At 41.3% G+C, this 24,188-nt stretch overlaps 1 long non-coding RNA gene across 1 annotated transcript in view; it reads left to right on the top strand.

The window, feature by feature from the left end:
• The window catches only part of LOC139798117 (uncharacterized), a 59,678-nt gene that overhangs the window by 9,205 nt on the left and 26,285 nt on the right, over positions 1-24,188 (top strand). The window contains exon 2 of the long non-coding RNA XR_011726734.1: positions 23,892-24,149. This is a non-coding gene — a long non-coding RNA (uncharacterized lncRNA). The remainder of the gene's footprint in view (positions 1-23,891; positions 24,150-24,188) is intronic.

The raw sequence follows: 24,188 nt of genomic DNA, 5'->3' as shown, positions 1-24,188 counted from the left end.
GGCTCATTTCTTCCCTGAAATAGCATATGCTGTGTCAGAATTGAGATGCACACATTCCACTCCATATGAAAATCCCTCTAGGGTACTCCTCTTTTTTTTTGTTTTTTTTTTCTCAGCCTGTGTGATTCACACACTGGCAAAATGACATCCAGAAATATTTGGGCTTGCAGAACTGCTGAGCTTACAAAACTCTCATTGTAGTCTATAAGAAATAAAGATAAAACACATAATGATTTTAGATTACCAGCAGTGAATACTTCTTTTTGCTACCAAATATTACTGTTATTAAAGAACTGAAAGTATTGTTTAGCAGTAATAATAATATCAATTTATCTACTGGTAGATTAATCTCCCTATTTGGGGATATTCTATTTTCTCTGCAAATAATGGTATTATTTCTACCAGTGCTGTTTGCAAGATCATTCAGCACTAGATATTTCTCAGTGGATGGCTCAGATATCAGGTAATTTGTAATACTCTCTTTTGAGGCTGGCATGGAATAAGTATTATAGCAAAGCAGGAACTGGAGCTATTTAAAAACAAACATTTTTTCATTCTTTAACAGTGTGTGGAAATTCCTAAGTCATATTTTTAGGCTCAGTTGGTGGGTGGCTCTTTTTGAGCCATTTGAGAGCACTCTTTCTGTGTGTTTTTAATTGATGTGATTTGACCTGAACACAGTTATTACACAGCTGAATGTTGGTTGCCTTAATATGCACTTAATATGTGCCTTAATATGTGCTTTAATATGCACTTAATAGGCACTCACGTGTTTGGAGGTGCTCTCACAGTTTGCTTCCTTATTTAATGTTAGTTTGGGTTTTAGCCAGTGCTTTTGGATACCAGACTGATGCCATTCTGTTGATTTTCTCCTGCTGATTCAGGATATTCCAAGCTAATTATTTAAACTCCTCTCCCTCCTATGCACAGCCTAGAATCCATTCTCTTGAATTTTCAACCTGAGATGTTAGATTCCAGCTAGAGATGATGTGGTAGTACTTATGTCTTGACAGTCTCTTCTTCCACATTCCCATTCTTGAAATGTTTGGCATTACATGGGGGATGATTTATTTACTCTATGTAAATTCTGCTATTATAAGACTTCTGCATGTTTCTCAGATGCTTGTAGGAATATTGGAGCATGTGGGAGAATATTTAATGCTAGTTACTGGTTGTATACACACACACAAACAGAAAAAAGGTGGAGCTTGTACCTCAGCCTTTCATAAAAGCCAAAAAGCTATGATTTGGCCCAGATTTCTTAAGTACTTACACAACTTTGCAAAATTTTATCCACGTCCTGATCATGCATGGAAATATCTTTGCTGAAGTCTTTGTCTCACTGAATTAAGCAGCAGAACTCATACACATATCTTATTAAAGCAAGGAATTTATCCCTGAACTTCAAAGAAGTGACCTAGAAAAAAAATCCACAGCCTTTTTCTCCCATATCAGCATTACCAGAGCTTCTAATTCTGAAGGAACTTGCTGGATCCATACACCAGAGTTATATTGTTAACTATGTGCACATCATTCCTAAATACATCCAGTCTAGACTTCAGCTCTGGAGAATCCAGAGGTGCTCCTGGATATTGCAGAAGAAGCTGTGAAGCAGAACAGGAGCTTTGTGCATCAACACTCCCACCATTACTGAGTCTATTTATAATGAAATCCAACTTCTTGCAGCAAATAAATTGCTTCTGCCATAGAAATTCCAGAAACCAGCTCAGCTAGACCTGTCACCTGCAGTGTCTGAGCACAGTCAGTCGTGACATGGTGTGACATGGTGTGACATGGTGTGACATGGTGTGACACAGGCTCTGCTAGCTCACCCCTTTCTGCAGTGGAACAGAATGTGCATGAGCTACCTTTGTGAAGAGCCACAAATAATAAGGAATTAAAAAAGAAGGAATAATTAATGTTTGGGAGGCTTTGTAATGGAGCACCTGTTCAGCCCTGAGTGTGCTTGATGAGTTTTAACATTTTCCAGAGTCTCTAGAGCTTCCAGCCATGCTGGGAGGTGACAAGCAGCTCACATGGGCCCCAGAGGCTGAGATTAACCACTCTGTGACATTACAGTGGCCTTTTTTTGTAACAAAAGTCTATCACCAGCACAAAACTGCTCTTAGCATTCTCCTGAGAGGCGAGCACATCACTTTGGTTGTGTTTAAACCCCTGGCAGAAGGGCCTCAGCTGCACTTTGGGGCAGTGCCACCCATTTAGCAACCATTTACAGAGCTGTCACAGCTCCACACGGAGTGGAGCTGTAAACTTTTCCTCCCACATCATTTATCCCTTCTCTCCTTGTCATTCTGGGAACAGCCTGACCACTCCACGTGGGGCAATGGTGATTTTCTGGAGAAGTGGGCATACCAAGTGGCTCTAGAAGGTGCCCTGTTTGGGACAGAAGCACAGGGACAGCCCTAGAGAGCAGGCAATCAGTATCCCTGGCTCAGCTGGGAGCTTAAATCAGAGCAGCTGCCCCAAGCTGGCTACCAGGTGTATCCCATCTCCCTTTCATCTTGCTCATTATAAAAGGAGGGAGCAGATTTCTTGGAGTTCTTTCTTCCTGGTTTGCTGCTCCTGCTGCTGCTGGGGAGGATAAGGCTGAGTATGAGCTTTATGTGTTATATACGTGTTTGTTTTGGGGTTTTACTAAATCTGACAGGGCACTAGCTCTTGAGTTCTGTAACTGTTTGATGCCATGCAAACTCTGATATTAATATGTTTAATTGTTTTATCTGTTTTGGGGAGCAAACCTCAAATGGAGCTCTTTAATTCTCCAGTCTAGTTTACCAGTATGTTTAATGGGGATTCAGAATTTTCCTCTGGTGTCAAATACTTTTGTACTGTGAATGTTTTGTATAATTATGTGCAAAGAAAGCTACTGCTACCCTAATTACTCCTGAGACTTAATTATCCCTGAGATGGTAACACCTAGAAAATACTTTCTGCATGGGAAGTTTAACTTTTTGGAGCAGGTTGCTTTTTTTGTAAATGTGGACTATACTTCTGTAAGAGTTCTTTGTTTTAGTGGGGATCTTGAAGGCTGCACAGTGCTTCCCTTCCTGGGAATTGTCAGGGAATTTGTATCACCCTTTTCCTCTTCAGAATAAAGCTGTGTGATGGCAGAAAGCTGATGGTTAAACTTCTATAAAATTAGAGGCTCATCATTAGGAGGGGTTTTGGAAATATTTCCTTGTATTGTGAGGTCACTGGATGGTTTAAGATGCTTCAAGATGGTTCATATGTTTTAAAGTAGTGTTCTAAAGTGCAGTTTGGTTCTGAGCAGGGATCATGAAGTGCCTGTGGAATGCTTTGTGTTTGCATCTTGGTAGCTATCTCCAATCTTATCTCTTTAAAAATAAAATGCTATTTCTGACAGCTACTGCTGCAAATTCTGATTAGAAACTGAAGGCCAAGGAGTGTTTTCTTTCTCTTCATCAATTCCTTGCAGCAAAAAGCTTGAGTGCATTAGGAAATTTGCAACATGAGGACCTTTGTAAAAACCACAGCTTTTTAAGCTTTTTATTCAGGAGCCAGAATAAAGAGCACTTTTCCAGAGCAGCATACAGGGTGCATGTACTATATGAATAAAAGCAGAAGAAGTGGTTTTAAATATGTCTTGGAATATTCCTTAGGATAAAATAACCCCAACCAAACAGTGAAACTAAATAGGTGTGCTTGGCTTTTGACTGGCATTTCCAGAAGTAATTAAACTCTTAGTAGAGAAAGAACCAGCTGTCTTTTGCTCAGGTAAATTGCTGTAGCGTGTTCAAACACAAACTCAGCTCAGGATCTGACTTGAAGCTACCTGAAATACAGCATCAGCCATGAGGAGGAAGTTGTAATTGAAATTTTGTAGGGCACTGAGTTGTTCTACAGCATCCCTGGATGACTGCAGTCTTTGGAACAACCCCTGGGTCTAGCAGCACGTGGAGACAACTCACCAGAGGTGGTGTTCCAGGTTTCTTGCAAGTGTTGTGCATGCTTCTTGTAAGCTTCTCCTTCCTCCAGACCACCAGCTGTCCCAACAGCACAATCTGGTGTGCCTGTGCCAGGACTGTTCTATATTTCTGAAATCTGGAAATGCACACTTGCTATCAATCATGCATAAAATAGGAGAAGGCCTTAAAAATAGTAAAGCTGAAGATTGCCATTTAAAAAATCAAATCCAGTTTAATAGCAACTAAATCTAGGAGGTTTTGAGCATCTGATGTTTTATTGTTTTGGGGGAAAGATGATATTTGGGATCTTGTAGCATCAGTTCCTAATTTTCATCCCACTAAGTACAAATATACTTGTACTATCAAATAATTTCCATAACCTAAATCTACTATCAAATAATTTCTATAACCTAAATGTACTATCAAATAATTTCCATAACTTAAAAGAAAACATGTGGACCAGAAGCAAAAAGCTGCTGTTTTTCTCTAGGAAACTAAGGGAAGATTCAGAGCTGGTTGTGTCAGGCTTTTTGCATTAGTTGTTTAGAAACACCAGGATCTGTGTTGTTTTGCCAATAAATCATAATGGAAGGAAATTAATTTGTGCTAGCACCATGTTTGCCTTGGCAGTATGACTGGCACATGCACCAGTGAGCTCTCCTGCCCTTGAGAAAATCCTTGGGGGAAATAGCTGCTGGGGATATTCAAGCTTCAGTTCTTGTTTTCCTTCATCTGTTTACAAAAATGTGCTTGCACCTCAGGCTGATCAAGCAAAATACAGAATTTTGGAGTCCAGGTTTTTGTAGTTTCTTTCCAGCTCTGCTCCTGATGTCTGAGGGTTCCCAGAGAAGTCTGAGCCCCCCCACCAAACCTGGTGTGGTGTGTACACATCTCAGAGCACTGACTCACATCTTGGTTCTGTCCAGTAAAGCACATGGGCTTCATCATCAAAGAGTCATTTCCAGACAGGCCCCCTCTCTGAAAAATGTTAACAGGTGGAAACTCCAGTAGATAAATTAATGTCTGCTCTTCAAGAGGGTTATTTTTACCACCAGCCTGAGCTGGGTGAGTACAAGTGTGCCATGCAATGATATACAGAAAGCATTTAGAGCTGGAGTGTTCTGGACCTGTCCCCTCCCCAGTTTTAAAGCAGAAGAGGCAAAGAGTCTGACTTGTGTGCATTTGTGTCTTCATAACACCTGTGTGAGGAGATGGTTTGGTTGTTCTCTAGGGGCAGAATGGTTTTGATCATGCCAACTGACAGAACTGGATTGTGAATAAAAGGCACCCAACCTCAAGTGTGTGGGTGCTTTCATGAAGAGAACTGTATAGAATTATTTTTCATGAAAATACTGAGTGTCTTTATGGCATTACTAACCTCAGTGTTGTTGCAGCCACATGAATATATCTAGAATTCTCATAAGATTCTGTATGAGAAGATGTTTAAGAGAAAAAGAATTTTCCTCTGTTCTTAAATTCTGCATTAGCCATAGTGTAAAAATCTGCTTTTATTCATGGGTTGCATTGCATACCCACAACTGCAAAAAGGCTCTTGTGCTCCCCATGTGCTCTCTGCCTAAGCCACTAATATCACAGCTTTTAAGATAACTGCTCTGTGCATTTTTATTTCTCAGTCTTTTCTGAAACACCCAGTTTGAATGCCAAATAGAGGCATGTTTTTGATGAGTATCTTTTCTTTAGAAACTGGGCTGAGAGCCACGGACTTGCTTCCAGTGAACCACCAAAGCTTCTTTTAATTTGATGACCTAAGTTGCTGTTGAATTTGGATGAACTCAGTCAAGTTTATATGTGAAAAGTCTGTCTTTCACAGCTAATCCTTTGAGCTATTCAGTGCCTTTAAATCCTTTTCAGGCTTAAAAAGGCTACATCTCTATCCAGACACTTTCAATGTTGTGCGTTCAGGGCTTCCAAAACACATTTTAAGGCTCTTCCTGTGGTTAAGATGCTGTTGATAATGGCAAAGATATTGGCAATAGCAGCCAGCATGCAATATTCTTTTTCTTGATGTATAGATGTGCTTAATTTACTAAAATACATCTAATATTTTAAAGTAGTCTTTTCTTAGAAAAGGTACATGAAGCATGTAGTCAGGATATCTGGTGTCTTAAAATATTCTCCACCAATAAAACATTGCAAAAAATCTTTTAAAACAGGCTTCAGCAAATCATGTTGTGATTTTCAAGGCACTGTAACTAGAAATTGGAGTCCAGGACAACAGCAACAAAGTGGAATAATGTGAGTTCAGAACAGTCAATGCTTTATATACAAGGGTGTTGAGGCAGGGGTAGGGGAAAGTTTTGTGCCCTTGGCTCTCCACACTTTGACCCTCCAGCCTTCTTTCCTCACATGGGCACTTGGAGGGGTCACAAGAGAGAAGAGCTAGTTCCCCTAATAGCTACTTCAAGCTCTAAAAGTCTGTAAACTTGCTAAAAAATCTGTTTATGAAAATTGTTCTCTATTTTCAGTTCTTATTTAGGGTCAGTTTGAAACAAAGAACTTTTTTTTTTTTTTAACAGCAAAAAGATTGTAATCAATAAGTTGGTGATTATTAAATATGGTACATTCTGCAGAGTATCAGTGATACTCAGTGTCCTCTGACAAAAGATTGCCCATATTTTTCCTTATTACTCAAAATGGTGATCATTAACTTGGGTTAACTTTTAGATTCATAGTTGGTGGCATAAAATGGATTTTTATTTTGTTTTTTAAAATCAAACACGTCAGCACTGTAGTGGATGTTTCCACTGAATTCTTACCAGCAGAAGTTGCTGTCTTTTATTGGACAAATGACAACTTCTAGCTGCTCATGGCAATTCTTCTCAGAATATTCTTTTAAGGTCATGGAGAGTCAAATATAATCAATCATCCTAGAAAATGGAGCTGTGCAGACTCATAATCTGAAATTGTCTGAACCTGTCAGCACGGGGGAGTCTCTGCTTGCTTAGTATGAAATAAAAATGTCCATCATTACAGCAAGCTGTAGGAGATGGAAGACACTTAAATTTTTGTTCTGAACTTCAAGAAGTTTTTTAACAGCCAGTTTTGTATCAGTGCTGTCCTCAGCTGGTAAGGCTGCAGAGTGGTAGAGTCTGTCCTGATCTGGTAGTAAATTACTAGGCAAGCAGATTCTGCCCTCTTGACACGTATTAAAAGCTATCATGAAATGCTGTGCTCAAAAATGGAGAGGCAGCTCAGCCTTCAGCAGCCCAGGCTTGCTTTTTTTCCCAAGTGGAAGTCAAGGATTGAAAGAATTTACCCCTAACCTTTTGGAGACTCCAGAAAACTGCACTGAACGTGGTCTTGCTTTAGTTTTAAATACCCTCTTACAAGTGCCCCTCCTACTACAGGGTGTAAGCTGCACCACTCCAAAAGCTACAGCATGCTTTACATCCTGAAACAACCATCAGCTTTATCGTGGGCTCCAAGGCTACAAACCCTGGCATGGTTCTGAGTGTGAAACACAGTATTGAACATAAAAGAATAGTTCAGTTTGAGGCAAGCCCAGAGATGAAGACAAATGTCTGAGCAGCAGAATCTGACCTCCCTCGTGTGGGGAGAACATGGGGCTGGTTCCAGGAGCTGCTGGATGCCAGGGAGTTGTAGGACTAACTGGAGAGGAATGTTCTCCTTGGCAGGCAGCCTCCTCCTGGCACCACCTCCCAATGATATCAACCCTCATTGTTGCTATTTATGATTTTTTTTTTTTCTTGGTGTTTCTATGAGTCACAGCTAGGTCATCCCAGCTCTTTGAACATCTTGTACAGTGGGAAGCCTGACAGCAGACAGAGGATAATACAGATTATTTTAAATTGAATATACAGGTTTTTTTTGAGCTGTGAGATAAAAACACAATTTGCTTGAGCTTGGAGCTCAAAAACCCAAGAACTGCTCAGTCCTAGGACTCCAGCACTGACACCTTCTCGTGTGTCCTGGAAGAGATTTCTTCATCATTTTACTTATTTGTTTTGGCTTTTGTGTGTTGGTTTGGGTTTTTTTGCCCCTCACACTTTTCTCTAATTTCTGTTAATTTATTTTTTGTTGGGCTGCTTTGAATCTAATGTAAGCAAGCAGGCCCACATGGGGACAAATATACCACCTAGATGCAATGGGGTCTGACTGTGTTCAACCCTGAGCTGCTGTGTCCAAAGTCATGTGAATTCAGGCAGGTTTGATAAGGAAATCCCAAGCAGAAATGTATTTGTCCTTTTCTGTATGTTGCTACTAAAGCAGACATAAAAATTCATTGTCTGTAAAAGAGAGAAAAATGTGTTCAGGATGCTCCTGTGGGGGTTTTTTGATGCCATGCTGTAACAACATGGGCAAATAAATCTCCTTGGTTCTGTAAAATAACCTGCAGCACACAGGGGCTGGCAGAGGCATCTGTGGTAGTACTTGAAGATGTTTTACATTCTGGAACAGGTTGCCCAAGGAATCTGTGGATGCCCCTTCCCTGGAAATGTTCAAGGCCAGGTTGGGAACAACCTGGTATAGTGGGAGGTGTCCCTGCCATGCAGAGGGGTTAGAATTGGATGATCTTGAAGGTCCCTTTCAACCCAAACTGTTCTGTGAGTCCAAACAAGGGGGACTGTCAGTGTTTTTCTCCACCTCTTGTGACTGATCATGGGATAAAATAATGTAGACTTCTTGCATCTTTGACTAACTTAGGAAATATGCTGTTCAAGTAAGATGTAGTGCTCTTCTGAAACTCAGGTTTTGTGCTGTCAGAAGAGCACAAATTCAAGTGTGGGCATATAAAGCAACTGCAACTATCCCTGAATGTGTGTCCTTTCACCAGGTCACCCTAAGCTCCATGGCATAAGGGGTCAGTCATGTAACAGATGTGAAGCCTCCAGAGACCCCAGAAAGCAGAGCACCCTGACAGGGTGGTGCAGCTTCCACAGCAACAGGAGGGTTGGTGACTTGTAGAGGCAGAAGGTTTGAGCTGATTAGGGGCACCCTGCCAATGCTCTCTGCTGCCTTCAGCCTGGCCCTGTGGCAGAGCAGATGCAATGATTTTACCCTGTGTAGAAAGCTGAGATGTTGTTTAGTACAAGGCATGGAGAGAAGTGAAAGTGTTTTGGGGTACAGTGTGTAGGTAGCTGCTCAAAGGGAAGGATACAGTGAATTTTTGGTGCCTCAGAGCTGCTCAAAGGGAAGGATACAGTGAATTTTTGGTGCCTCAGAGCTGCTCAAAGGGAAGGATACAGTGAATTTTTGGTGCCTCAGAGCTGCTCAAAGGGAAGGATACAGTGAATTTTTGGTGCCTCAAAGGTAAAACTGAACTCTGGGGAAGGCACTGAGTGCTCACTGGGGCAGCAATCAATCTCTGTATCAGCTGTGGAGTGTCTTGCTGTGTGTCCTCATTCTGGTAGGTGCAGCAGCAGTCTCAGGGTCAGTTTGCAAAAGATGTATGAGCTCAGTTTTTGGCTGTCCTGACACAGCCAGCTAAATGCACAGAATTATTTGTCATGTCTGTTTTGCTTTATTCCCAGCTCCAGTTAGTGCAGAACTCAAACTTGGGTTTGTGGAAGACAGATGAGATGCTTTATTAGGATGCAGTTACAAAGTCAAGAATCCAAAGGACTCTGGTGCAATCCCACCTTGATATTGGTGTGGTACAACTGGGAAATATTCATGGTTTGTAAAGCAGGAGGTTTGCAGCCATTCTGAATGAATGGATGGTTCTAAATAGTAACCAACCACAAACATGCAGTTGTTCAAGTTCCTCTTTTTTTAACGTCTCTAATTCTTAGAGAACAGAATGTAGCTGGGGAAGAATGGTGGGGAAATAGTGGCTCCTTCAGTAAATGCTACACTAAGATGTTTTCTAATTCTAGTGAAGAAAAGGCTTTTCCAGGATTAATTTGTTTCCCAAACCTGCAGTAATGTTTCAATTATATTTCCATACATGTTAAATTCCAGCAGTTTTCTGGCTCTCCCAGGAATACAAGTCTTCTGTTTTCCCACAGCTTAAAGCTAAAACTATTCTTTATTTTAACTGTTGCAGATCTATTAAAGTGCCAGCCATCTAATTATGACTAGTTTGGGATTTTTAAATTGTTACTTTACATGCATTGTCTTCAATTATCTTTCTTCTGCCCTGGCGACAGTGTTCAGCAGACTGCAAGATGTTGGCTGTGTGGTGATGTTCATGGTCTGTTCAGGTGTGTATTTTTGCTTTGTCAGAGCAGACTTTCTCTTGCTTAAGGCCCTGGGTTGGGACAGTTCTGAACACCTCAGGAAGGCAGAGAACAGAGCTATGACTTTGCTTTATTGGTCTGTTTCTCAAAAGCCATCCCAATGCCACAGTGATGGATGGCTTAGGAATACATATTTAGTCATAGAAACTTGCAATTAGTCTATGCATTATGCAGAGCAAGAGAGAAGCCTTAAAAATCAATCATAGGAAGCCTGAAGTAGCCACAAGAGAAATTTTGCCCCACTGTCCTTGCTCACTTCTGCTTCCTGTGTGTGGGGTGGTTCCCACTGACCAGACTGTAACAGAATGTTTTTTTCATTTTGTGTTTCCTTGAACTATTCTGCTTTTTGTACAATGATTATATCTTTTTCCAAACCTTTTTTCAGTAATGCAGCTTTCTTTGCATAGTCTCTCCCAATATCTGACCTGAAGTCAGTGAGAGGCAATATCTGAAGATGATTTGTACCAAGATATTAGAGGGTTAGATTGGCACAAGTATGAAAACTGGAGCACTGCCAGAAAGCAAACAAAAAAGCCCAAAATTACAACGTACTGTCTGTACAAGACTCTTGCACGTGGCTACTCTCATTTTACTATAGAATTATTTGCATCAGAAGTGCAACACTTGCACTAATGATTGCTGCAGGTCACAGGGTTGCTCCTTGTTTCTCTCTTGACCTATCAGACAGAAACAGAGCTGGCAGACACAGACTGGCCTAAATTTCTCAGGTTTCCAGATGCTTATTTTTCAGAATGCTTATTTTGACAAGCACTGGGTAGGTTTGCTGCTGTGCTGGGGGGCTGGCTGCATTCTGCTGGTAGCTTTCTGTAATGCCTTGGTAATTGTACTGAATTCTGTGATTCTAAAATGCTGCTGTGCTGGCAGGGACACTTGGTACAGAGCAGCTGTTGAAGGCTCCACAGGCAGGGTGTAGCACACATGGCTTTATGATCACAAGTTTTAGCAATTTTAGCAACCCACCTGGCTTCATTTTTCTCCTTAGGACTTTATTTTTCAATAGATCTATTTTGAATGGTATCTCTTCTTGCTCTTGATGATTTCAAGAGCTTTCTGCAGGTTAAATTCTTAACCTATGCTCCAGCAGGTAGCAACAGCTCTTAAATACAAGAATTTTTTAGAGCAAGGCTGAAACAGCTGGCTGGCAAGTGACAGTGCACATCATCAGGCATGTTGTGGTGGAGGATGGTGAATTATCAAGTGAATACACCACTATTTCTGTCTCCTCAACCAGAGCACTATTCATGTAGTAATTTGCTTCTGCTCCCCCAGAGCTGGAATATCTCAGTCATCTGGAGAAAGATAAAATTACCAGCAAGGAGAGTGATTCCCAGGGGAGAAATCTGAGCGTGCTTGGACAGAGTAAGCTGAAAAAAAATCATGTTCATAGTTCAGCTTCAGGAAATATGTTTTTACCTCTATGAGGAGATAGTTTGTTTTGGGTTTTTTCCACTTGTGAGATGACACAGTAACTCTCAGAAGTGACGTTGCCATCCAGACCCTCAGAATCAAGGTATGGTGTGCTCCCTGATGCTTGGTGCCTCCATTTCCTAGAAGAAGCCAAGCACCAGACAGCATGTCAGCTTGTGTGGCAGCTGCAGATGAGATGTGCCTGTACACAGATGTCAGATTTAAGTGGGTGGATAAGGACGGGAAAGATTCCTAGCAAAAAAACCAGTTCACAGGGAAACAGAGCTGAAGTTTGTGGTTTTTTTCCTCATGATTTTTTTTTTTTTTTTTTTTTTTTTTTTTTTTTTTTTTTTGTTGTTGTTGTTGTTGTTCAGCCACGACTAAAGATTTCTTGCTGTGTGAGGTGTTAGCCCTGGGCCAGAGAGAATAGATGCTGGATGCTTTTAGAGTACTGCTGTACCTGTAGAACTTAATGCTTCTCTTCTGCTTCTAGGAAAAAAAGCAGAACTTTAATATTAGGTTCTGATTTTTATCTTTTATCTGGTAATGGGCTGTTGTGATCTTCAGCCACCCAGCAGTGCAATACTGATTCTGGATGACTCATGAGCAATGCTGGCTCATTTAGCTAAGTTTGCAATGACTTTATGCTGAGCTGGAGCTTTCTAGGCATCAGTAGAAGTCCTTTTTGTTGTGCCCTGTGTACGTGCTGCCAGGCAGCAGCAGCACCAGGCTGCAGCTCTAAACCTGCAGCAACTGAAGCCAGCTGAAAAATGAGATTTCAGCTCCTGAGCAAGCTTCACTACCTCCCTCAGTCATCAGTCACCTGAAGCTCTGTTTGTATTGGTTCTAAAAATTTCCACATGTGCTTCTGTTGTGTGGATCTGGTGCTGATGAGACATCCTTGGGTGGGAATGACAGATGTAGTGGGGCCAGTTGGTTGCTGTGGGTAAGGATGGTACTGGGTGGAGGGGAATTTCCAGGAAGGCAGCATGCTGCTGAGCCTCTTGTCTCTGGGGGTTACCTTCTAGATGGCAAAGCACTGCAGGAAATAGAATGTAAGGATGCTGGGGAGCTGTACTCTGTTTCTAAAAGGAACTGTAATTGACATTTCATTTGCCTGACTTTGCTTTTGCTTGCCCTCATTTTGAAATCTGTCATAATAAGTGGAGGCTCCCAGTTAAACTTGCTCCCTAACTGTTGTCCCACAAATATTTGCTTTAGACTTTAATTTTTTTTTTTTCCCTAATTCTGTCTTAAGCCTGGATCCTTGAGCAAGAGCTACTCTCTTCTGCTAGAGGAGAGAAAATGGGAATGTACTTCAATGCAGAATGCAGGTCTGTTGTGACTCAACTTTGAGCTTTCTTATTTAAGGAATGAGTCACACCTTATTGACACAAGTTATTTGATTAGCTCAGTGGTTCAGCTGCTATCAGGTCTGATTTTTCAGCAAGCATGTGTTGCAATTTCTAATTTGGGGGAAGGAAAAACAAGACTCACTTATGTATAGGAAATTATTTATGAGCTAATGGTACTATGGGGCTTAATCAGAGCTTCCAGGAGTGTCCTCTGACTTGATGGACTGCTAACATTTGCAAATGTAATTAATAAAAAATGATTTAGAAATGGAGATGAGACAGAAGAGCACTGTGAAATACACTTGCAATCAGTGTTCCACATCCATGTTTGTAACTCTACTTTCCTTAAAGCTAGGTCCATGGAGCTCTTGCCATGTGTCTCAAGGATCCTCAGCAATCCCAAGGGACTGTTTCAGGGTCAGCTATGAAGCACTCTTGCTTTATTTACCCACGACTCATCTGCCACTCCTGTTCTTTGAGTAAATATTGGCAAGTGTTGTTGCTGGAAAAAAAAGGCAGCTCAGCCTCACAGCTTTCTCAGATATTGGCACAGTGGCTGTGCCAGGAGAAGGCAAAGACCTTATCTGGAAGCTGGAGGAACCATTTGGGGCTTTCTCACTCAGTTGGTTACCCTAAATAAATCTAGGCTGTCTGGTGATGATAAAATCAGGACTGAGGTCAGGAAATAGCAAAAACCTTTCCATCAGTCCTTTCAGTTCTGCCAGAGGAGCTGAGCTGTTTTACATTGTCCAAGAAAAGTCTTCTGGCTTGAAAAGAAGAGCAAGGGCAGATGATGACTCTGAAAAATCCCTTGGGGGTCTCATCTCTGAGAGGAAGCTCTTGGATGCTTGCAATGCTGGTGTTCTTTTTTCAGATGAAATGTGAAAAAAACTCCTCATAGCAATGTGGATCTATTTTATATGTGTATATTTCATGCTATGTCATGCAGCTGTATCCATTTTTTCCATGTTCTCAGCTTCTCCTTCATCCTGGCAGTAGAATTGTGAAATCCTCTGTGACCTGATCTAGTTTAAGGTGCCAGAGGCATTGGACCAGGTGACCTTTAAAGGTCCTTTCCAACCCAAACTGATCTATGGTTCTATATTGACAATTCAAAAAGTGGCAGCTTGGTACAGAAGAGCAGATAGTACTGCTTTCCTACTTTTTTTTTTTTTGAGTGTTTTATAAAAATGAGCAGAATGTTTGCTGCATTCTCACTTGGAAATCAGTGATCCAAATTTACATCTTCATTGATTTGGCACTTACCAGCATTCCCAAATAAGACATTAAAAGATTCTTAATGGCTCTGCTTTTGAGGCTCAGCAGCTGACTGGCCCCTTCTGTTTGCTTTCAAGGTAACCTTTCATGTTCAGTACATTTTCAGAACACTTTGAATTTATGCCCAGAACCACCAGAGACATTCAGCCTGCCCCATCTGACTTCAAAGGCTATTTCAGTCACTCTCTCCTGAGCAAGTGAGGTGGTTGGAAGAGGAGGATTTGTCCAGGTGTCTCATTGCCATCTCCACTGGGCTGTGCATTGCAGCATGGAGGTGTCCTGAGGCTGGGCAATTCAGGTGGGCTGGTGGAAGCTGGGGAGTTGTTTGTGTGGACAGCCTCACCTTGCCTAAAATTCAGGTTTGCCTTGGTTATGCTGAATAGAGTGGCAGTAGAGTGAAATGCTGTCAAGCCAACAAGGAAGAAAAATGTTACTCTCTGATAGTTTGGTGTGGAATCTGGTGGGAAGGCACTGGGTCCTTGCAAGATGGCTTTTGGAAGAAGAAAGCAGTGATGTGGAAGTCTGCTACATCCTTCTTGCTACACAGATCTGGAAAACATTTTATTCAAGGCTTAAAACTTGCACATAGATGAAAAAGAGTCTTAAAAGACAGCAGTGATGTTGCTGGGTAATGTTTTTTGTTTGTAGAAAGTAGATCTTCCTCAGGGTTATTGGGTAATGTGAAAATTCTGAGGAAAAGGCAGAAGGATGTATTTAAAGACTGAGTTACAGATTGTAGTACAGGATTCTTGTTGTCCAGGCTGCTTGTTTTGAAGTCCTAATCTAAGAGAGATGTTGAGATGAGGGGAGACAAGAACATTGTAGGTTCAAGCCTCGTGTGTTTGCACTCAGGGAATGGTAGGTGAAATGGGGAGCCAATTTTAAAGTTATTTTATATACTTGCTGTGACAACCCCAGCTGAGAAACATAATTGCAGTTGATTTAATTGCATCTTACCCAGTATCATACGAAGCATTTAGTGTGACAGCAGGAAAAAGTTATGTTAGGAAGCATTTCTGGTTTTATTTGTCAGGATAAAGGATGCAGAAACCACCTTTGGCCTCTTTGTGTACAGATAATAGGAAAAAAACTCCGTGTTTTTGCTGCAAATCATCTTTGGACATCAGCACTTCCCTTGCATCATAAGCATTTCTCCAAGCTATTATTATTATTCTTCTAATAGCAGCCAGGTCAGGAGTTGAAGGTAGCTTTCTTTCCCAATGGGAGGTTGCTTTGATTTTTGGTGTTTGCAGCCAGACATCAAGCAGAGTCCCACATGGGAATGACCACTTGTGTAATCTAATTCTTCATTTCTTTTGGTTTATGTGTATTTTAGCTGCTTTCTCAATTGAAGAAAAACATTAATGATGTGTAACTGGGAGTGTCAGAATGCTTTTATATGAATATCTACCTTTACAACCAATATGCTGGTTTATAACCCCCTCACTGCATTATCTGCCTTCCAAATGGAGCCCATTTCCTTTGTGTTGAAGTGACCTGGTTTAATTAGTCTAAGCCTGAAGAGTTTTGTGTCTTCATACACCACTGAGCTTATTTTTTCTTCTGAACCATCCAAGCAGCCATCTAGGTAGCTAATAGGTGACACTGCAGTGTTGTTCACCTGGCTTGGTACTGCAGCTTTTCTAACAAGTTCAATTAAGGCATGAATTTTAAGCTATGCTGCTAACTTCTATTAGATGAAGAATTTGTAATGGTTTGGTGGTTTCTTGCATGTCAATTAATTAGTGTATGTGCTAACAAAATAGTTTAGAGATTTGAGTGACAGAAAATAATATCTTCTGGTAGGTACAAGAGAGAATAGCAGTGCTTACCAGACAGGTGCATAAAAGAATGTGGCTTCCCTGTGTGTGCTTTCCAGCTTTTTTTTTTTTAATTAGCATTTGGGACTTTTCATCAGCACTAGGAATGTGTTACAAAAGGAAGCAGAACAACAGAAGGTGTCTGGTGCACCAAGTTTATGTTTAAGTCGTCTGATTGCAGTCAACAGAGGATGTGATTTTTTTGGAAGTATGATTAGTTCTTAATGACAAGTTTTCCTCTGTGCCTTGGAATGGGAATGGCAACTAAATGCAAGAATCTGCACAAAGTGTGCCCTTTGCTTCCTTCAGGGCTTTGGGAAGCAGTGCTGACAAGGTGTCCACAAGGCCTGCCACTCAGTTTCAGAAGCAAAACTGGGACCTCAGGCATTGCCTCCTTGGTCAGTGAGTCAGGTCCATTTGCACCTTGGAGCAGGGGGAAGCTGCTGCCAGTTTGGTGACTGGTTACCAGTTCCCAGGAACCTGGCACTGGTGGCTGTTTGCTGCTGGTAAGTTTCACCTGAGCCCAAGCACTCAAGATGTGGAGAGATTTGTGGAGTGGTACCCCCTGTGCTTGCTTGGTTGATGCTCAGAGCATGAATCTTTTAACAGCTCTTGGTGCTGACTCCTGGGGTTCCAGCCAAGGAGGAGAAAACTCTGCATCTGCCCAAGGGTTCGTGTGTTTGTGGGAAAATGCAGAGCTGCTAGGCAGAAAATGTCCAGTGCTGCCTCATCTGATCCTTCAGAAAAGCACAGAAAAGCTGAAGGAAAATCCCAGCCCTGCAAATAGATGAAATGCAGAGTCTGTGGCAGAAGTGGGACAGTGCTGAAGCTGAGGTGTAATTGAGTCATCTGCTCAGGGTGATGAGACTTGACAGCTTTAAGTGAGGAAACCCCCAGAGGAGATCTTCAGAGAAAAAGCAAAAGTATTGCTACAGCAGCTCAGTTCCTCCTCAGTCTCCTGCTAGAGCTGCAGCCTGGCCTGGAAGTTATCACTTGGAAATGTTTTGGGAAATAGGAGCTGCATAGGAAGCCCATACTTGTGCATCTTGCAGTGTCTTGGCTGAGAGGTCTTTGCAGGCATTTGGTCTCCCTGAGGTACATTTTTATTTCATGATAATCTGGATTTTGGGGCAAGAGGGAGTTGCCAGGTTCTGCCTCTGGAAGTTGTAATTGGTGCCTCTGAGTGTCAAAGGGAGCTGCTGGCATTGAGGACAGAGCTCTGAATATTAGGGTTTGATACAGAAAAAAAAAATCCTGCTGTTTTACTCATAAGAACATAACTTGGGCAAACAGGATTTGCAGGTTTTAATGTGAGACTTTTTAGCCTGTAACTTTGATAAAATAGCTGCTTGAAAAGTGATGTGCAACACAAATATCATTTCTGAGTCTGGCTCCAGCTGAGGGGAAGAGGCATGCAGGGGAGATGGGGAAAGATGCATAATGAGAAACCTGACCTTAACACCCTCCCTTGCTGGGTGCATGCTCATGTACTCGAGAGGCAAATGAATAATAATTTTTTTTTTAATGTAAGTTAGATATTTAAACATTTAACTTTAAATGATCAATTAATTTGAAGAAATGAATAGGTGTTTATTTCCAGCTAGCTGCCCTGCTGCTTGGGTCTCCAGCCCCGTGCTGGTAAAGCAATTTCAGGCTAATCTGCTCTGTGCCTGCCTGAGTTTGCTCAGCTCTGAGGAGTCAAGCAAGTCCTACAGCTTAGTCGTGTGCTTCTCCTGTCACAGAGGCAGAGAAACAGCTCTACTGCTACTCCTGCTCAGTGGTGAAATTGCTCTAGAGCCTCATTAATATAATGAATCAGTAAGTTCTCCTGAACTGGCATGTTTTATGTTCTTGCTCTCTCTTCCCTAGGAAGACACTATTATTTAGGGATCAAATCTATCTAGTGAAGTAAACCAAACTAATTTTCCCCTCCTCTTTGTATGTTTTTCTAGTGGCAGGAGTATTCCAAGCAGCGTTCTAAATTATTCAAGACTGTAGCCTGTGGAATTTTCAATCTGTTGGAAACAGATGAAAAATAAACCCCCACATGCTCCACTGGCTCTGCAGGCAAGAGTCTGCATCTTAAACCAGAGCTGCTGCTTAGACATCTCCTGCCTCTATCAGCTGGGTTTGACATCTGCATCATGATGAGGGCAATTATTCAAAGCCAAATTACTATTCAAGGTGGGAGTGTGAAACAATGAAAATGAGATTGCTGGAGGGTGAAAATGTATGCAACAGTTTGTATAGGTAGGACAGGAAATTGGTTTCATTTGCTGCAGCACTGCTTTCCTCTTGAGCAGAGGTTTTACCCCCTTTATAGCAGTTAAAACAATGTGACCTGTTTCATGGCAAAATGCAAGTGTTTGCTAGGGCTGTTTGGTGTAGTTTTTCAACTGGCATAGTCATATTGTTTATGGACCTAACCTGAAAATGTCTTATAGGGTGGTAACTAGTTGGTTTATACATAGGTCTACACCTTGTTGGAACAGTGGGAATAATTTACATCAAAAGAATAAACTGAGAAACCCAGGAGATGAAACCATTTTGAGGCAAATCCCCTGCATGGTGTAACTGGGGTACAACTGAGCACTCTGTGTGTGGCAGGTAAGGGAGGTGGGCTGGGCAAGATGCCACCTCTGTCCTCAGCAGTCCCTCTACCCTGGGAGCAGGGACTCTTTGCAGCTCACAGCCCAGAGCATATTTTAATGATCTCCTGGCTGAGAGCAGCTCAGGGGAAGATCACTGTCATCCCTCCCTCTTAAAGCTATTAGAGCTGTTGCTCCCTCTTAGGGAAGATTTAGTGGTGTTTGCTGGTCTTTCATGTGCCAGTTTATCTTTGCCTATGCTCCTTGACTCCAAATCATGCATCAGGGGAAGAAAAGGCTGATGTACTCCACTGCACTTTTGCAATTCCTTCTTGAGCACTTTCCCTGCTGTTTCCATGCCTTCCTGGGAGTGTCACAGGAGATAAGTGACCTTTTTGTTCACCGAGGCTTTGTTCTGACCAAGGGCTTCTCATCAGGGCAGCACCTGGCTCCTCTGCTCTGTGAACTGTGCCTGAAATCTAGATAAATCCAAGATATATTATAAATGTCACTGAGGAATCAGAGCCTTGTTTGGCAAGGCCATAGGAAGAAGTCTGGGGTTACAGAGAAATGACTGAGTACCTACTATTTCTCTCTTCCTCACCTTTTCATAAGTACTGAGGTGTGGAAGGGGAGCAGAGGTTATGCTACACATAAAGCCACTTGAGTGAGATTTATGTGCACAGACCCAGCAGGTTGTTTCTTGGCTGCCATCATCTCCTTTTCTGGGGCTGCTGCCCCATCTAGTGGCAGCTCTGTGCTCCAAGCACCCTGAGATGCTCCTTGCTCCTCCTCACCCCACCTGGTTATCAAGGTTTGAGTGCAGAAGACATAATTTCTTTTTCTTCAGGTGCTCATTAAAGCTTTAATAAGTAATGGTGGCTTTTAAAGGCAGGGGAACTTCTCTATCTGCTGGGGGCTTGGTAGGTGTGAGATCATCTCTCCTTGAAAGGGAAACAAGCTTGACCCAAACAATTAAGACTAAATCTGGAAATAAGAATTCAATTCATCTTGTGGATCATTTAATAATAAAAGTGCCTCTTGGAGCACAGGGAATTTCCTCAGTGCTGTATTTACCTTCATTTAAGACAGTTTCTCTGAGAGCTTACAAATCTCCTGATGGATCTGATTCCCCTTGTTTCTAGTATGTCAGACTTTGCAGGTGGATTTGAAGACTGAGGATTTGGAACATTAGTGAAGATTTTTTTTTTTTAATCTTGGGTACTAATGTGCTGTGGTAGTTGCCAAGTATGTGCTGTGATCCTCATGGAACAGCTGCAGTTTCAACAGCTGTGGTGACCTTTCAATTTCTGTCACTTGGGGATGTTTTGCTTCAGCTTAAGCTGAAGTTTTGTCCCACAACACAAGAGAATTTAGGGAAGAACTGGTAAGTGGGGATTGTTAAATACAGCTGCTTGAGTTAAATATCTACTGAGTTCAGATCATCTGAGCTGTGGCCAGCAGAGATACCTTGCTTTGTTTCTGATGAGTAATGAAACTACTTGGGGATGCTTTTTATTTGTCCATGTCTGAAATTCTCCTGTCACAAAGAGCCATCAGATCCTAAAATGCATAAGCCTGTGAGTGGCCAAGTCTGGTGGTTGCCTGTGATTTTTTTTTTTTTTTTTCAGCTGCTTTCATGATGGCCTCTCTATGATAGGCCTGTGCTGGGGAAGGTTTTATCACACCCTGAGGCCTCCAGCTTGAAACACAGTGAGGTAACTGATGTCCATGATGCCAAGTCCCAGAGTTCTGTACAAAACACTTTCCAGTTATTACACAGAGAAATAACATCTCCACTATCCAATGGGGGATAATAATTTAACTTTCTTGCCAGTTGCACGTGTTATTCATTGAAAAAGTCTTGCCCAGTGGGATAGGGAAGCAATTAATTTGATTCTGGTGCTGTCTGGAATATTATTTTAAGAGTCACTAAAAAGTTTGCTTAATATTTTTTATAGATGAGTCTATATTTTTTATAGATGAGCCATTAAGAGGTTTGACTAATTCAGAAATACAGACTATTTTCTCTCATAAGAGCCTGTATTTTAAAGCCACTTTTTAAAAAGGCAGTTAAATTGGGTAATACTATTTCTAAACTTCTGTGGTGTCTATTTTCATGTTGTCCTCTCAGTCACGGAACACGTTCGTTTATTTTGTAATAAAATGGGGAACCTGCAATTAGGTGGGTTCTCAAAATCTCTCCCAGTTTCATTGCCAGATCCCAAAGCAACTGGTTTATCTCAGTTAATTCCAGGGGAGAAGGGTCAATGCCACTCAAAGCCATTTGTTGTCATGCTTCACTCTTTGCAATTTCATGAAATTGTTTCCCCTTCTTGAAGCAGGCTAACTGCTCCTCACCCTGCTCCCTGTAGACACAGAGGACAGTTTATTCCCTTCTCTGTTGCAATCTTTGTCTCTTTGAAGAAAATGTCCCTTGTAGATTTTCCTTCTCTGGACAAAACAAATGGTTTCAGTCTTCTCTCTTTATGTTGTTCTAGACAATTGATTACTGCTGTGCTCTCACCAAGAAGGATGATGCTCAAAACCAGACACAACTGAGTGTCTAACCCCTAAATTTACAGACTGTGGTGTATTTGTCAGTATATTTAATTTTTTTTTTTTTTTTTTGCCCCCCCAAGGCTGCTGACTGCAACCCAGCTGGTGGGCTGCTGTGCCTTTGGGATCTGCTTTAAGGCCTTACTCACCTCCAGCTTTGCTTTTGGTCATTCCTGTTTGTCTTTCTTAGCGTGTTGATTACTGATAACTCTGGTTTGCTAAGCTGGCTCTGGATGCTGTATCCAGTTGCAGGTACACCCTTGCAAACCTCCCCAGCTTCACTTATCTCTGGTATATCCCACCAGACAGATGCAGCCTCTATCTGGGAGCTGGCTGTAGCTATGGAAGAGGACACAGGAACTGAGGATAATGCTCATGTGGTTCTGCCAATGTTTTGATGCTTCACTTGTGGGTCTACGTCTCCTTTTACTGTTCATGAAGTAGGTAGCACTTGTTCCTGAAATTTCGTGTCTTTTCACTTCTTAAAGTTCCACTTCCCTTGCCAAAAAGTCAGACTACACAACCCAAATTCTGCTCAGGTTGGGTTTGTACTTCCCTTGCCTGTTTGTATAATTGCAAGGGAAGAGATGAATTTGGAAGGGGTATGCCAGACCAAATTTAAACCCAGATTTGCTCTCTAATGAACATGCATCATTTAGAGTATTTCACCTTTTTTTTAAAGGTTTGGTTCTCTGTTCTCTTTTTCTCCCAGGCAAGGGCTCTGGTTAATTGTGAGAAGTGAGCCCAAGGCTCAGTGACCAAACACTCGTGCTGCTTTCTGTTATTATCATTATATTGTATTTCAACATGTACAAACAATCCTCCCCCACATCCAATTCCACAGGGAAATGGTGTAACACATGTAACAGGTGACTGGATATCATGTTTCACCATAATCTAGTTTATTTAAGGGATTTTAAGTGCTTTGAGTCACATCTCAGTTTCACTTCCATGAAGAAAGCATCAGCTGTACAAGTTAGTGGTCTGTCCATTCAGGATGCATCACTTCCTTGGAAGTGCTGGCACTTCCCAACTCTCCCTGCCCCTGACAAATCATACTCAGGTGGAGCAGTGAGGGAGAGGAAACACTGTCCCACCCATTTTATAGAGGGGAAATCAAAGTATAAACACATGGCTTAAAAGACCTGGAAGGAGTCCAGATTTTGCATGCTCCAGTCTTAAGACTAAAACTTCATTCTTGTTCCTACCACTTCAGCACCAACCTGCAAGGTTTGTTTACCCAGACTCTGATAAGCTACAAGATGCAGTGTGCATCTCACAAACACCAGTGTGCCTTTTGGAAAGAGGGAATTCAGTTTATGCATTTTCCCTTCATTTTTGAAAGGTTTGCAGTGGTCTAATTTGTAGCTGAGCAACTCTGAATTCATGACTGCCTTGCTATGAAGACATCAATGAAACAGTGTATTGACTTTAGCTCTTGAATTGTTAAAAAAAGAAGAGATCAGGAGTGATCTCTTAGATCAAGTTTTTATCTCTTTGGAGTTTGTTCTTTATGTATAATGGGAGGAAAAAAAAAAACAAACCAGCAACCCAAAATGCTATTGAGTGCTTTTTAAAAAGAGCAAAATGATATTATGAGTGGTTTTTAAAAAGAGCCACTTCTGCTTAGAGTGCTGCTGGTGGGTCACAACAAATTTCTTGCTCAAGACTTTTCCCAAAGGTTTTTGAAATCTTGAGTCTTTCATCATCAAGCAGCCAGGGATTGGGAACAAATGGTTTGCATGAGAGCTCCATAAGGAGTGATTGCACATAAACATTAGAAATTCTTTTCTAAATTCTAAAGTGAACTATGAAAAAGTAAATGCTAATATGGTCTGATCTGCAAAAATCAGTTTATTTGCCCTAGCTGTTGTTCTGCATTTGTGAGAGGAGATGAATTTATGAAACATCTGGGGCTTAACTTTGTGAAAATATGGCAAAAAGACAAGCCAAATTACTGCTCTGACTTCTTTTTGGCCAATAACTTATTGGAGTCATGCTGGCTCATTTTGTTACTTGGTTAGGATGGACAGGACTGCTGATTTCACACATTAGCCTGCTAATTAGGCTGCTAATTTCTTTCATGGTGGCCATTTGGGTGTAGAAAGTAATTTTTCACTGTTAATGCTTGGCAAGGGTTTGTTATGATATGTGCAAGCCTTTTATTGTCCCAATTAAAACATCACACAAAATATAACTTGTGATAGCAACTCTGCTCTGTAAAATTGTTATAAACAGAGTTTATAGTCCCATCTTCAGTCTGCTTGCATTGTAGAGATTCCTTAAAATAAAATCAAAGCAGGCAGCACATGCTCTTTAGGATGCTGGAGTGATGCTGGGGTCTCACTATTCCCTTAACCACCCAAAGAGAAGACCTGGAATATTTTCTGCCCTTACTATCTGCTCAGAACATATCTTAGCACTTAATTGTGATATTTTGTCCAGAATTAGAAATACAGATTTCTTCCAGAATGTCTTTGTTCTTAGCATTCCCTACAGTGAATTTTGTACTACCTAATTTTTTCTTGAAAAAAACTAAATACAAATGAATCTTGCTGTTCAGATTTAAGTTCAGATTTAAGTTCAGATTTAAGTTCAGATTTAAGTTCAGATTTAAGTTCAGATTTAAGTTCAGATTTAAGTTCAGATTTAAGTTCAGATTTAAGTTCAGATTTAAGTTCAGATTTAAGTTCAGATTTAAGTTCAACTACCTAAAGGTTTTCTTAGCAGTACCTGAGGTCAACTTGGAATGCTTCTCTTAGAAAATCAGTGTTCACAAAGAGGTACTAAGGAAAGCTGAAAGTATAACTCTACTTATAGCACCTTTCTACAATATTGCTGTGTTGCATTCTTCCACATCCAGTGGCATTTTAGTTAAGGAGTGAACTTTGGAAACCAAGCTCTTCATCTTCCTCACCAAATGATTTGGATCTTATTGCAGAGCAGGTCTGAGGTATGAGAATTCTGTTCCCTTACAGTGAAGCCCAAAATC

Source organism: Heliangelus exortis, chromosome 7, assembly GCF_036169615.1.
Source record: "Heliangelus exortis chromosome 7, bHelExo1.hap1, whole genome shotgun sequence".
NCBI lineage: Eukaryota > Metazoa > Chordata > Aves > Apodiformes > Trochilidae > Heliangelus > Heliangelus exortis.
Note: the sequence above shows the minus strand (reverse complement) of the source record. Positions and strands in the feature narration are given on the sequence as shown.